At 39.8% G+C, this 10,482-nt stretch overlaps 1 long non-coding RNA gene across 1 annotated transcript; it reads right to left on the bottom strand.

Annotated features, from left to right (window-relative positions):
• Window positions 1–423: 423 nt before the first annotated feature.
• Window positions 424–1,428, bottom strand: LOC127507229 (uncharacterized). The gene is made up of 3 exons (XR_007928289.1): window positions 1,303–1,428; window positions 1,092–1,193; window positions 424–989 (listed from the first exon to the last, which is right to left on the bottom strand). It is a non-coding gene; the product is annotated as an uncharacterized LOC127507229 (long non-coding RNA).
• Window positions 1,429–10,482: the final 9,054 nt, after the last annotated feature.

Raw genomic sequence — 10,482 nt, 5'->3', positions numbered from 1 at the left:
TGACCCAGTTCAAAAGTTTGTGAACCATTGATTCTTAATACTGTGTGTGGTTACCTGGATGATCTACGACTGTTTGTTTGTTTTGTGATGGTTGTTCATGAGTCTCTTGTTTGTTCTGAGCAGTTAAACTGAGCTCTGTTCTTCAGAAAAAATCTCCAGCTCCTGCAGATTCATCAGTTTTCCAGTATCTTTTGCATATTTGAACCCTTTACAGCAGTGACTGAATGATTTTGAGATCCATCTTTTCACACTGAGGACAACTGAGGGACTCAAACACAACTATTAAAAAAGGTTCAAACATTCACTGATGCTCCAGAAGGAAACACGATGCATTAAGAGTCGGGGGGTGAAAATTTTTTGAATTTGAAGATCAAGGTAAATTGTACTTAATCTGTCTTCCAGGAAACATTTAAGTGTCTTATGTTGCTTCCGAAGGGCAGTACTAAATGAAAAAAATTGATATTTAAACAAAAGAAAAATTTGGACGACTTCATACTGTTCAAAAGTTTTCACCCCCCGACTCTTGATGCATCATGTTTCCTTCTGGAGCATCAGTGAATGTTTGAACCTTTTTTAATAGCTGTGTTTGAGTCCCTCAGTTGTCCTCAGTGTGAAAAGATGGATCTCAAAATCATACAGTCACTGCTGGAAAGAATCGAGTGTCACATCTACAGAATCGACCCGTTCCACAAGTGATGCGCTTGAAGTGCTTTGAGATTCAAGCTGTAGAAAAAGTGATTTTTAAAAAATAAATGTATGATTTGTTGAGGTAATTTCTGTAAGCTATCATGCTGTTCAGCAAGAAGTGAGCAAGACAATATCAGCCATAGCTGCACCATCTTACAGTAGATTCGCAGTGACAGTACTGTAAATCTAATAATGAATCGCTTCACATAGTCAAACACACCTGTGATGTATCAGCTGTGAATCCTGATAAGAGTTTAATATCCACAATGACCATGTTAGTCTTTTCCTGTAGACCATCATATCTGGGAAAAAAAAAAAAAAAAAAAGAACCATCAGAGTTCATGTTGACTGAACTAAAGCCATAACCGAAATCATGCCTTATAGCATAAAGTTATTGTTCTTACTTAACAGTGAAATTTAACAATAGCTTTTCTTGCAATCCCTCAATCATCAATGCTCAATGTTTTAGCTTCAGTAGGAGTGGGAATGTTGTAGAACTGAGACATCTGAGAGAGTCAACACAAACAAAAACTCATCCATAAATCATCTCACAGCAGAATAACCACAAAAGAGAGAAAGTAAGTGTGAGTAAATGAAGCTGAACGCACTACAGACCTGCACAGACACACAGGTTGAGCCCTTCACTTCAATGCTGTATTTGGCTGGAACGTTCTGCAGCTGCTTCTCCTGGTACAGTAACTTGTTGTCCTGATTGACATCAAAGTATCTTTTTCTAAACTCTTAACACAGCAACACACCTACATCACACAATTAGCCAAATAGTTAATTTTCTGCCCAAAACCATATTTTGCTAAATAAATACAAACTCTACATTTCAAAATGCTAAAAACCTTTTTCTACATATACTAACTTTATTGAAACACAGCAAACTTGATTCAAAATCGAGTCGTTCTGTCAAAACACTAGCACTGGTTTACTATCCAACATGAAAATATAGTCAATCATAGTGCGATGACTGTCAAAATAATAACATTTGATGGCATTATGAAAACTGCATTACTTGTCATGTTTCAGTTCTACCTGCAGACAATATGAAATCCATTGTTATAATTCAGTTTCCTTTTACTGCAGTGAAAGTATAATGCTCACATGTAAGCCATTCTACATTTTTGGTTGAGTGTTGAATGTGTGCATTCTTGGCAACATAGCAAGATACTGTCTAAAAACACAGTAGAAGTAAAAAGAAAAAAAGAAGAAGAAGTAAAAAAAAAAAGAAGAAGTAACAGAATTGCTCAGGGCAACTACTGGTCAAATGAGTCCCCTATGCAGAACTTCAGTGTCCCCTCCGTTGAAATATCTTTCTAGGGATGGGTGTGTGGTGTTGATGCTCCCCTATAGAGGGTGGGATGGTGTCCCCTTGTTAGTTGGTGCCCTACGCAGACCACACGTTCTGCATATATGGAACAGTGGTAGTGGAATCGTTGTAGTGAAAGACTTACATGAAGCTTTTACTGAAATGAAAACATGAAATTGCTGCCATTGATCAACAACAAATCCAACTGTAACGATGGGTCGGCAGAGCGGGGATCCATTTGCAAGCTTTATTAAGAACAGTATTTACACAGGTAGACAGGGGCAAAGGCCGGAACATAAACAAGGACAGGCAATGGTCGAGGCAGGCGGCAGACAAACAGAATCAGGGTACAGGCAAGGATCAGGGCAGGCAGCAAACAAACACAGTCCAGGAAACAGGCAAAGATCAGGGCAGGCAGCAAGGGTCACAGAGAATAAACAATCCAACGGTACCAGGGTAAACAGTCCACAAGAAAACGCTCAGAGTTGATCACCGGGGCAAATCAAGACTTTGCGGTGAGAGAGTGTGTGCGTGTGACTTAAATAGTCCAGGTAATGATCTGCAGGTGTGTGTGGCAATTGGTGATTGGTGCATGTGATTGGAAGGGAGGATTATGGGAAGTGGAGTCCAGGAACTGACAGTGATCGTGACACCAACATACATGGCCTTTGGTTATTTTGCAAGTTTTTTTTCCGCCACAGAATAAAAAGTATAAAAGGTAATTGTGAGTTATCATCTCATAATTCTAATTTTTTTCTTGCAATTTTGAGTTTACATCTCCCAATTCTGACTTTTTTTCTCAGAATTGTGAGATATGAACTAGGAATTGAGAGAAAAAGTCACAATTACCTTTTTCATTTTCTATGCATGGCAGAAATAAGCTTTCACAGGTTCTACATGTGTAAGGGGGAAACCATAGAGATGCACAATCCAGCACACAGTCTTACTCATCTCCCATACCTCTTCTTCTCCCTTGTCCTGATCCAACTGTTCCTCTCCTCCATCTACTCCTCTCCTCCAACAACTATTCATCTCCCTCACCCAGTGTTACAACACAGAAGGGTCGGACACAGGAGATCACAGACAGGGATGTTTATTGATACCAGCAGAGTAAAACAGCACCCAGACACCTTGATTTTTTTCTCTCTCTGCTCCTCTGAGTTGTTCTTCATCCACACTGAACAAAACCAATTCAAAGAGTCCTATTTCATGGTGTATGTCCATGTAATGAAAAGAACTTCAACACCTGAATGTGCCTCCAACTGAGATTGGAATCTGCTATTTCTTAATATTTCAGTGATCTGCTAATTAAAAATGCTTATCAGTTGTATCAGTATTTGTTTTATATATTTTTTCAATACTTTTGAGCTGCTGTTGTTGCAAAAGTAGAGGTTTTATACCATATTTAAAGATTAAAACATTAGGTCTTCATTTCTGACATGCTGTATTTAAACATTTGCAAATAAGATGAGAAAGATCCATGATTTCAGAATGGGGTAAGCTTGTATGAAAAGAAAATGTAAGCCTTTTAAAAATGTGTTAATTGACTGTATTTTGTGTGAAAATGACATGAATTGTGTTAATTGTGTTGCCACAACTGACTAATTGTGCTTAGAGTTTTGAAAATGTGACTAAAGAGTGCACAAAAGTAAGTTAACAAGTGAAGGAAACTAACTGGATCTGCATTACATGCAGTGCACCTCCTTTCAAAGACATTTGAAAGGAGACACTAGAAGAAGTTGGCATAACTTCTCCTAGTGGAGGGAGCCCTAGCACTTAGAATGGTCTCAATAACTTCAGGTGAAAGCCCAATGTCCCTTAGTTTGTTCCCTTCAGGGGCCAAACATGAAGGTTCCACCGGTCGAGCTGGGGATGAAATATTGTCCCCTGTGTTTGAGACAGAAGGTCCCTCCTCTCCAGTATTGCCCAAAAAGAAGAGATATCTCCAAGAGATATCTCCAAGAACCATACTCTGTTCGGCCAATGCGGCACTATCAGTAAAAGGCAAGACCCTTCTTGGCGAACTCTGGCTAGAACTCCCGGGAGTAGAGAAACCGGAGGAAACACATACAGGTGCATTCTGGGCCATGTATGTGCCATTGCGTCCATACCCAGGTCTGGCTGACTCATAGAGAAGTAGAGGGGACATTGCACTGTCTGTTGGGAGGTGAAGAGGTCCACCTCTTCTTTGCAAAATCTTTCTCAGATTTGTTTCATTACCTAGGGTTGGAGTATACATTCCCCCATTGATATTCTCTATCTAGACAGTAAATCTGCTCCCACATTCAGGGCTAAACACTGCTTTGAGTGACAGGAACTTGTCCTGAGCCCAAAGAAAAATCTGCTGCGCTAGCCTGTTTAGAGAGCGCGAATGCAGATCTCTCTGGCGATTTGTATAGGAGACTACCACATTGTTGTTCACCCCCACTAGGACATGGTAACCTCTTACCTGGTGGAGGAAGTACTTCAGGAGCAGAAATACAGCCATCAATTCGATGCAATTGATGTGCCAATCGAGTCGATGACCTCACCATATCCCTTGGACTGGAAGGCCACCTAAGACCGCTCCCCAGCCTGTATGGGAAACGTCTTTTATTAGTATCTTGCAACAACAACACGCACCTAGATTGGGACCCAATGTGAGGAACTGGGGTCTGAACCATATGAAAAAGGAACAAAGCCGCAGCGCGTAACCCTTACCATAACATGGTCTTTAGAAAGTGCACAAAGCGTTAAGCGCGTGACTTACCATAAACATGGATTTCGAGAAAGTGCACAACGTACAAAGCAGTCTATTTGCAAAGCCTCCGCCAAAATGTGATTGATTTACCAAAGAATGCACAGTGAAATACTGAATAAATAAAGCTCAACTGAGACATTCAAATTGTTGAAAATAATTAAACATATTCCTAGCATTTGGATCCTTGGAAAGGTAATGTTATTTTTCTCCTGTATCGCTATTTTCTCCTCATCTCACTAACACGCCAGTGGGCGGGGCTAACACTGCAAAGATAAAGTAGGCATTGATTTATTCTGCGGAGGCGGAGTTTTACCTATCTATGATAGGCACATTCCAGGATCAGTCGTTTGCTTGGCCTGGTGTCAATAAAAGCTTTTATTGGACTAGCAAGGAAGTTTTCAGTTCTGAAATGTACAGGATATTCTTATAGTACAATGACCTCATATCAAAAGCTCAAGGAAAAGTTGATTTCTCAATTCATGTCCCATTTAATACAAGCATCTAACTTCTCAATTAGATTAGGGCTGGATTTCTCGATAATGTTGACTCTTGGTGTGCTACGAAGACTCTAAACGTATACCATAACTGAAGTTATACCTTTTCTAGGCGTGTTCCCTGAACTATACCTTAGGAGGTTGCTTAAGGTGTATCTTCTTAAGTGCGACGTTACCAGGTGCTGTCCATGGCGGTGGTGCTGAATTGATATCAATGGCTCGAGAATCGGTAATTCACTCTATGCAGGGACTGCTTCACTGTGTAATGTGAGAAAGTGGTGTTCTTTATAAAAGAAGCACTTCAGAAATAGTTGAAATTGCATTTATCAGGACTCAAAAATAATCCAAATTGCAAACTAAATCCAAACCTTGATATTTTATATAATTTAGAAATGAGTGTGAGAACCTGCAACCTCATGACCAAACATATCGTGCCTCAACCCGCTACACTAACTGGCAGTATGCCTTCACTGGCCGTTGAAAGGGTCATTTATATTATCATAATATATTTGCCATAGTGTCTTCATTTACTCCTGATTGCCCAGCAGCTGCATCACATTATTAGTGTAAATCACTCATTTCTGTTATTGGATAACCTACTCAATAAAAGTGCAATACGCAAAACATATAATCAACGGCTACTATGGCGGAGAAAAAAACTCCAACCGAAATGGCCATACTACTAGATGAGGTGGCACACCACAAAGATATACTTTTTTCGAGTTTTCGGACAACAATGTCTAACAAAACCAAAAAAGATATATGGGAAAGCATAGCCATGAAAATGGTAGCATCAAGTTCCAACCCACAGCGAGAGTTGGAAGTTGTTCATAAAAAGTGGCACGATTTTGCCAGTGCAGCCAAATTGAGAGGTGCTGCAGTCCGCAGAGACCGGGTAAGAACAGGTGGTGGGCCCAGCTCTGTGCCTGCACTCAGTCCCAATGAGGAAAAAAGGCCCTGGCAATCCTTGGAGAAGCAGCCTCAAAGGGTATCTCAGGGGGTATAGATTTGAGAGCAGGTGTTGATACCACTCCATGCTCTCAGAGCAGGCCATCCTTGCCCTCTTCCAACCCCTATGTCCTCTTCCCCCGCCACCAGCAGAAGGGCTTCTCTGGCACCGGCGTCACCACACCTGTCTGCATCTTCATCACCCTCCACTGAGGTCGCCCAGCACCAGCAATCCGGGAGTGGCTCCAGAAAGCATCCTTCTATCCGATGCAACTGCAGTCAAGAGCTGGTAAATCTTGAAAAGGAGAAGCTGGAAGTGCTGCGGGGGATTGAGCAGGGTTTACAAGAAGCCAACAACCTCGCCCGGGCCAGGCTGGAGGTGAAAAAGGTGAAGCTCCAGATTCTAGAGAAACAATATGCTTTGTCCGAAGCAAAATTTCAAAGACCAGCCATTTCCGTTCCAATCATAATGCCAGGTCAAGGTAAGCGTGATTATGACGCCCAGTAGAGTCCAGTGTTGTGTGTTATCTTTATATGTGATTACATTACAGATGAACTATCACCAACCCAGTGACTGCAGGCTCCAGGAAAGCAGACTTTTCTTTTCAATGATGTTTGTTTTGAGTGATGTGCATTATGTTCTAATAAACACCAGTTTGATTAAACACAAACTTGCTGTCATCAATGTTTGGTCTGCAAATCATCTTTATTGTAAAGAATTAATTGCGCAACAATCAATGGCACATAATAGTGAAGGATGCTTTATCCATCTTATACAGGCAAAATTTTGCTAGAATTGCAGCTTCTGACATGGTATCTAGGGGAATAAAGTTTTCACATATGAAATAGTGCACATACACTAAATGGCTCTGCGGACGGCGCCGCCTTTGGTTTAGCACAACTATTCGCTGTATTGCTGTCATAGTTTGTTCAAACTCCCCACAACAATCATTCCATTTAAACAGGCTCCTAAGCCTTTACTGCCTAATGGCTTGCCAGCTGATGTACCTTTGGATAATATAATTAAAAAGCTAACAACCATCAGTGTAATGACAATTATATTCTTTTTATGAAAACACTTCAGTTAGCCTAATTTAACACTAGGTGTAGGCTATTAGAACTTCAGAATGAAGCGTTAAGCGCAAGTGATTTACATGTTAAGTCAATGCAAAGACGTGAATAGACATCCCGCAGCGCAAATTGAGCGTTTTGGGCGTTTGACGCGCGTAACGCGTGATTCGCGCGAATCGCCCGAGTTGAAAAATCTGAACTTTGGAGAATATTCGTGCCACATTAACCAATCAGGAGCTTGCTCTAGTAGTGACGTGATTACGATGTAGTGAGCCGAGGCAGAAATCCGAAACAACAATAGAGGACAAAATCATCGTCGCTGTACGACATCTTTGTACTTTTATAGAAACAGGAATAAAAAGGATCTTGCTTGGAAGGAAGTGAGTGAGGAGGTAGGACAATCTGGTAAGTTGTAAAAAATGCTCTTTACTCAATTTGAGCTATATATATACATATTGACACTACAAGCTAGCTAAAGCTGGCAAATTGAGCTTATTCGCCGTATTTTACAACTACTTTCCCGCTGACGAGTTGATGTGTTTATTCAGAGGAAGTGTGCAGAAACGAGACGAGCCGCCTGGCAGAAGCCCCTCTCATGACGCGTCTGTTGTGAAGTGAATTTCATGTGCGAATGAAGCGAGTAAACTCAAAATGTTCAAGCGTCCAACTACGCGCGAACAGCACGATTTATTCGCGCATGTCGCGTCTGGTGTGAACGCCCCATGAGATGTAAAGAAGCTTTTTGCACAGTAGTGGCCACTAGTGGAGTGAACTGTCAACAGTGATAAGGTATAGCTAAGAGTGGTCCAGACCAACCTTTCGAACGAATGACTTACAGAAGGTATACTTAACTAAGAACGTTTCGGGAAACACGTAATAACATTAAGGTTCAGCTTAAGGTATAATTTAAGAATGACGTCGATTTAAGAAGGTTTCAGGAAATCCAGCTCAGTATTATATTTAATTACTCTGCATTAAATGCAGCCAAACATCAATCAGACAAATAAACATGATCTGGATGAAAGGCTGTGCTTTATCTTTCATAAGATCAGCCTGGTATGCCTGTAACAGCCATTGTGTGCAGCGCAGTACCAGCCTGAATCGCATCTGAAATGCCTGAGATCATGCGCTCCCAGGGGAGAGATAGCTGAATAAGTCGAGATCGAGGGCACAAAGACACACCATGTGTGTATATTTAATCTTTCTTTATGAGCAAGTCACACACACATCACAGAGTGGTCTGAAGACTAAATATCCTGCTGATGCACCTGTGGCACATCTAATTATAGCTTCTGACGCGTGCGCATTCCCATGACGTCACTGCCGATGTGTTGCACACATATGCACAGCTGGTCACACCAAAAGTTATTCCCATATCGCTTAAATCAAGGGAAGTATTAAGTTCAGTCCAACACAATGATGCAGTTGTGAGCATGATAAGCACGATCAAACACGTTCAAACACTGTATGTTTTCCTGCCACCAAAAACACCTGTTGTCTAATTATGCATGTGCTCCTTATATACCATTGTCAGAGCGCCACCCAATGGACAAAATATAATTGCATCAAAATGGCTCCTACACATTGAATGATGTTTGTACGAATTGTTTTGAGAAATGAACTTTGTTTTGCAAATTTTAAGGATGATTAAAAAAAAATCTGCCAAACTGACTTAGAAAAACTGTAATATCTTTACTTTGACAAAAAAAACTTATTATTACCACGCATAATTTATATTATTTAAAAATGAATAAAAAGCATATAATAAAGTTTGACAATTCAAGTTCATTATTACAGTAGCCCAGTGGTTCCCAAACTGGGGTACGTGAGGTGACAAAAGGGGGGTATGTAAACAAAACACTGAGTAGTTCATTTAATTCAACCTTAAAATAATATTAAAACCGATCATGTATTTCTAACTGGCAAAATGCCGTAAATCCAGTACATTTAATCAAATTACCTCATCATTTGCAGTCAAAAATGACTGCATCCACAGAAGCAGCATGCATATGATAGATTGCATGCAGAATCTGCTGCCTTAAATCGCGCTAAATTACTGTCGTTCTCGACAATGCACCTTTGTAAAAGTGGGGATTTAGCACTTACTCGCATGAAGAACAAATATAGACACAGATAGTGAATTGATATCGATTTAAGACTCAAACATTCTCTGATACAAAAACATACCTTGTGTGAGTTCTTGTATTTAATGATGATAACGAGCAAGAATGCAATTGTTCCCAAATATCCACATGACTGCAAACGTAACATTATTATACAACAGGTTAAAAAATAAAACGTACATTTTAACCACAGTACTCTATTTTGCAACAACAACAAAAATAGTTCTAACAAAAACCACAGCAGAACTACAACATCGTCTGTGTTTCGCGAACAATTCTGCGGCTTTGAACGAATCGTGAGAGTCAATGATTCAATGATTCATTCACAGCCACTTGCTTCGTTACTGAATGAATGACTCAATGACTCACTCATAAAAAAAGTGACTTGCTGCCACCTACTGGCGGTTTTAGTTTAATATTTAAAAGCATCACTTAGTTTTACAATCATTGCATATTTCTCTATTGAACATTATATTTAAAACATTTAAAACATTATATTTTATAAAGTTATATATAAAGGTAAATGTATGCACTGGAAAATCAATTTAGGGGGCAGATATTGTCCCTTAATGGAAAAGGTGTGACTGCAGTCTAAGTGGAAGAGAGGGGGTACGCAGAACGATTGCAATCCCTTCAGGGGGTACTCCACTGTAAAAATTTTGGGAACCACTGCAGTAGCCTATTTGTGACATTAAATGCTCAAACCGTCTTTAAATTGCCAATATTTGTAACAACAATGCTTTGTGAACATGAAGGAAATAGTATTATTGCACAGTACAGTCAAATGGAAAACATTTTACAATATGGTTACAAACTTATATTTTCAAAATTAAATTCAGCCTATTTGCCTATTTGTTCTCACTAGTTTAATTAGTTCGTGCAGTTTTATTTTCATTAACCATGATAAAAATAAAAATGTTCATTGTACATCATGTCATGACATCGTATGCATGTACAGTATGAACAGGAAAGTGGCTTTATTTAAAAGTATTGAGGTTTATAATATGTAGATATAGATCTGATCAAAATCCACGTGAAAACAGCTCATATTTAATAAAAGAACATTAGCCCCGCCCCTCACTTCTGAAACTGAAAGAGTTCTAC

The sequence above is a fragment of the Ctenopharyngodon idella genome, chromosome 24 (genome assembly GCF_019924925.1).
Source record: "Ctenopharyngodon idella isolate HZGC_01 chromosome 24, HZGC01, whole genome shotgun sequence".
NCBI lineage: Eukaryota > Metazoa > Chordata > Actinopteri > Cypriniformes > Xenocyprididae > Ctenopharyngodon > Ctenopharyngodon idella.
This window is presented reverse-complemented; position numbering and strand designations above follow the sequence as displayed.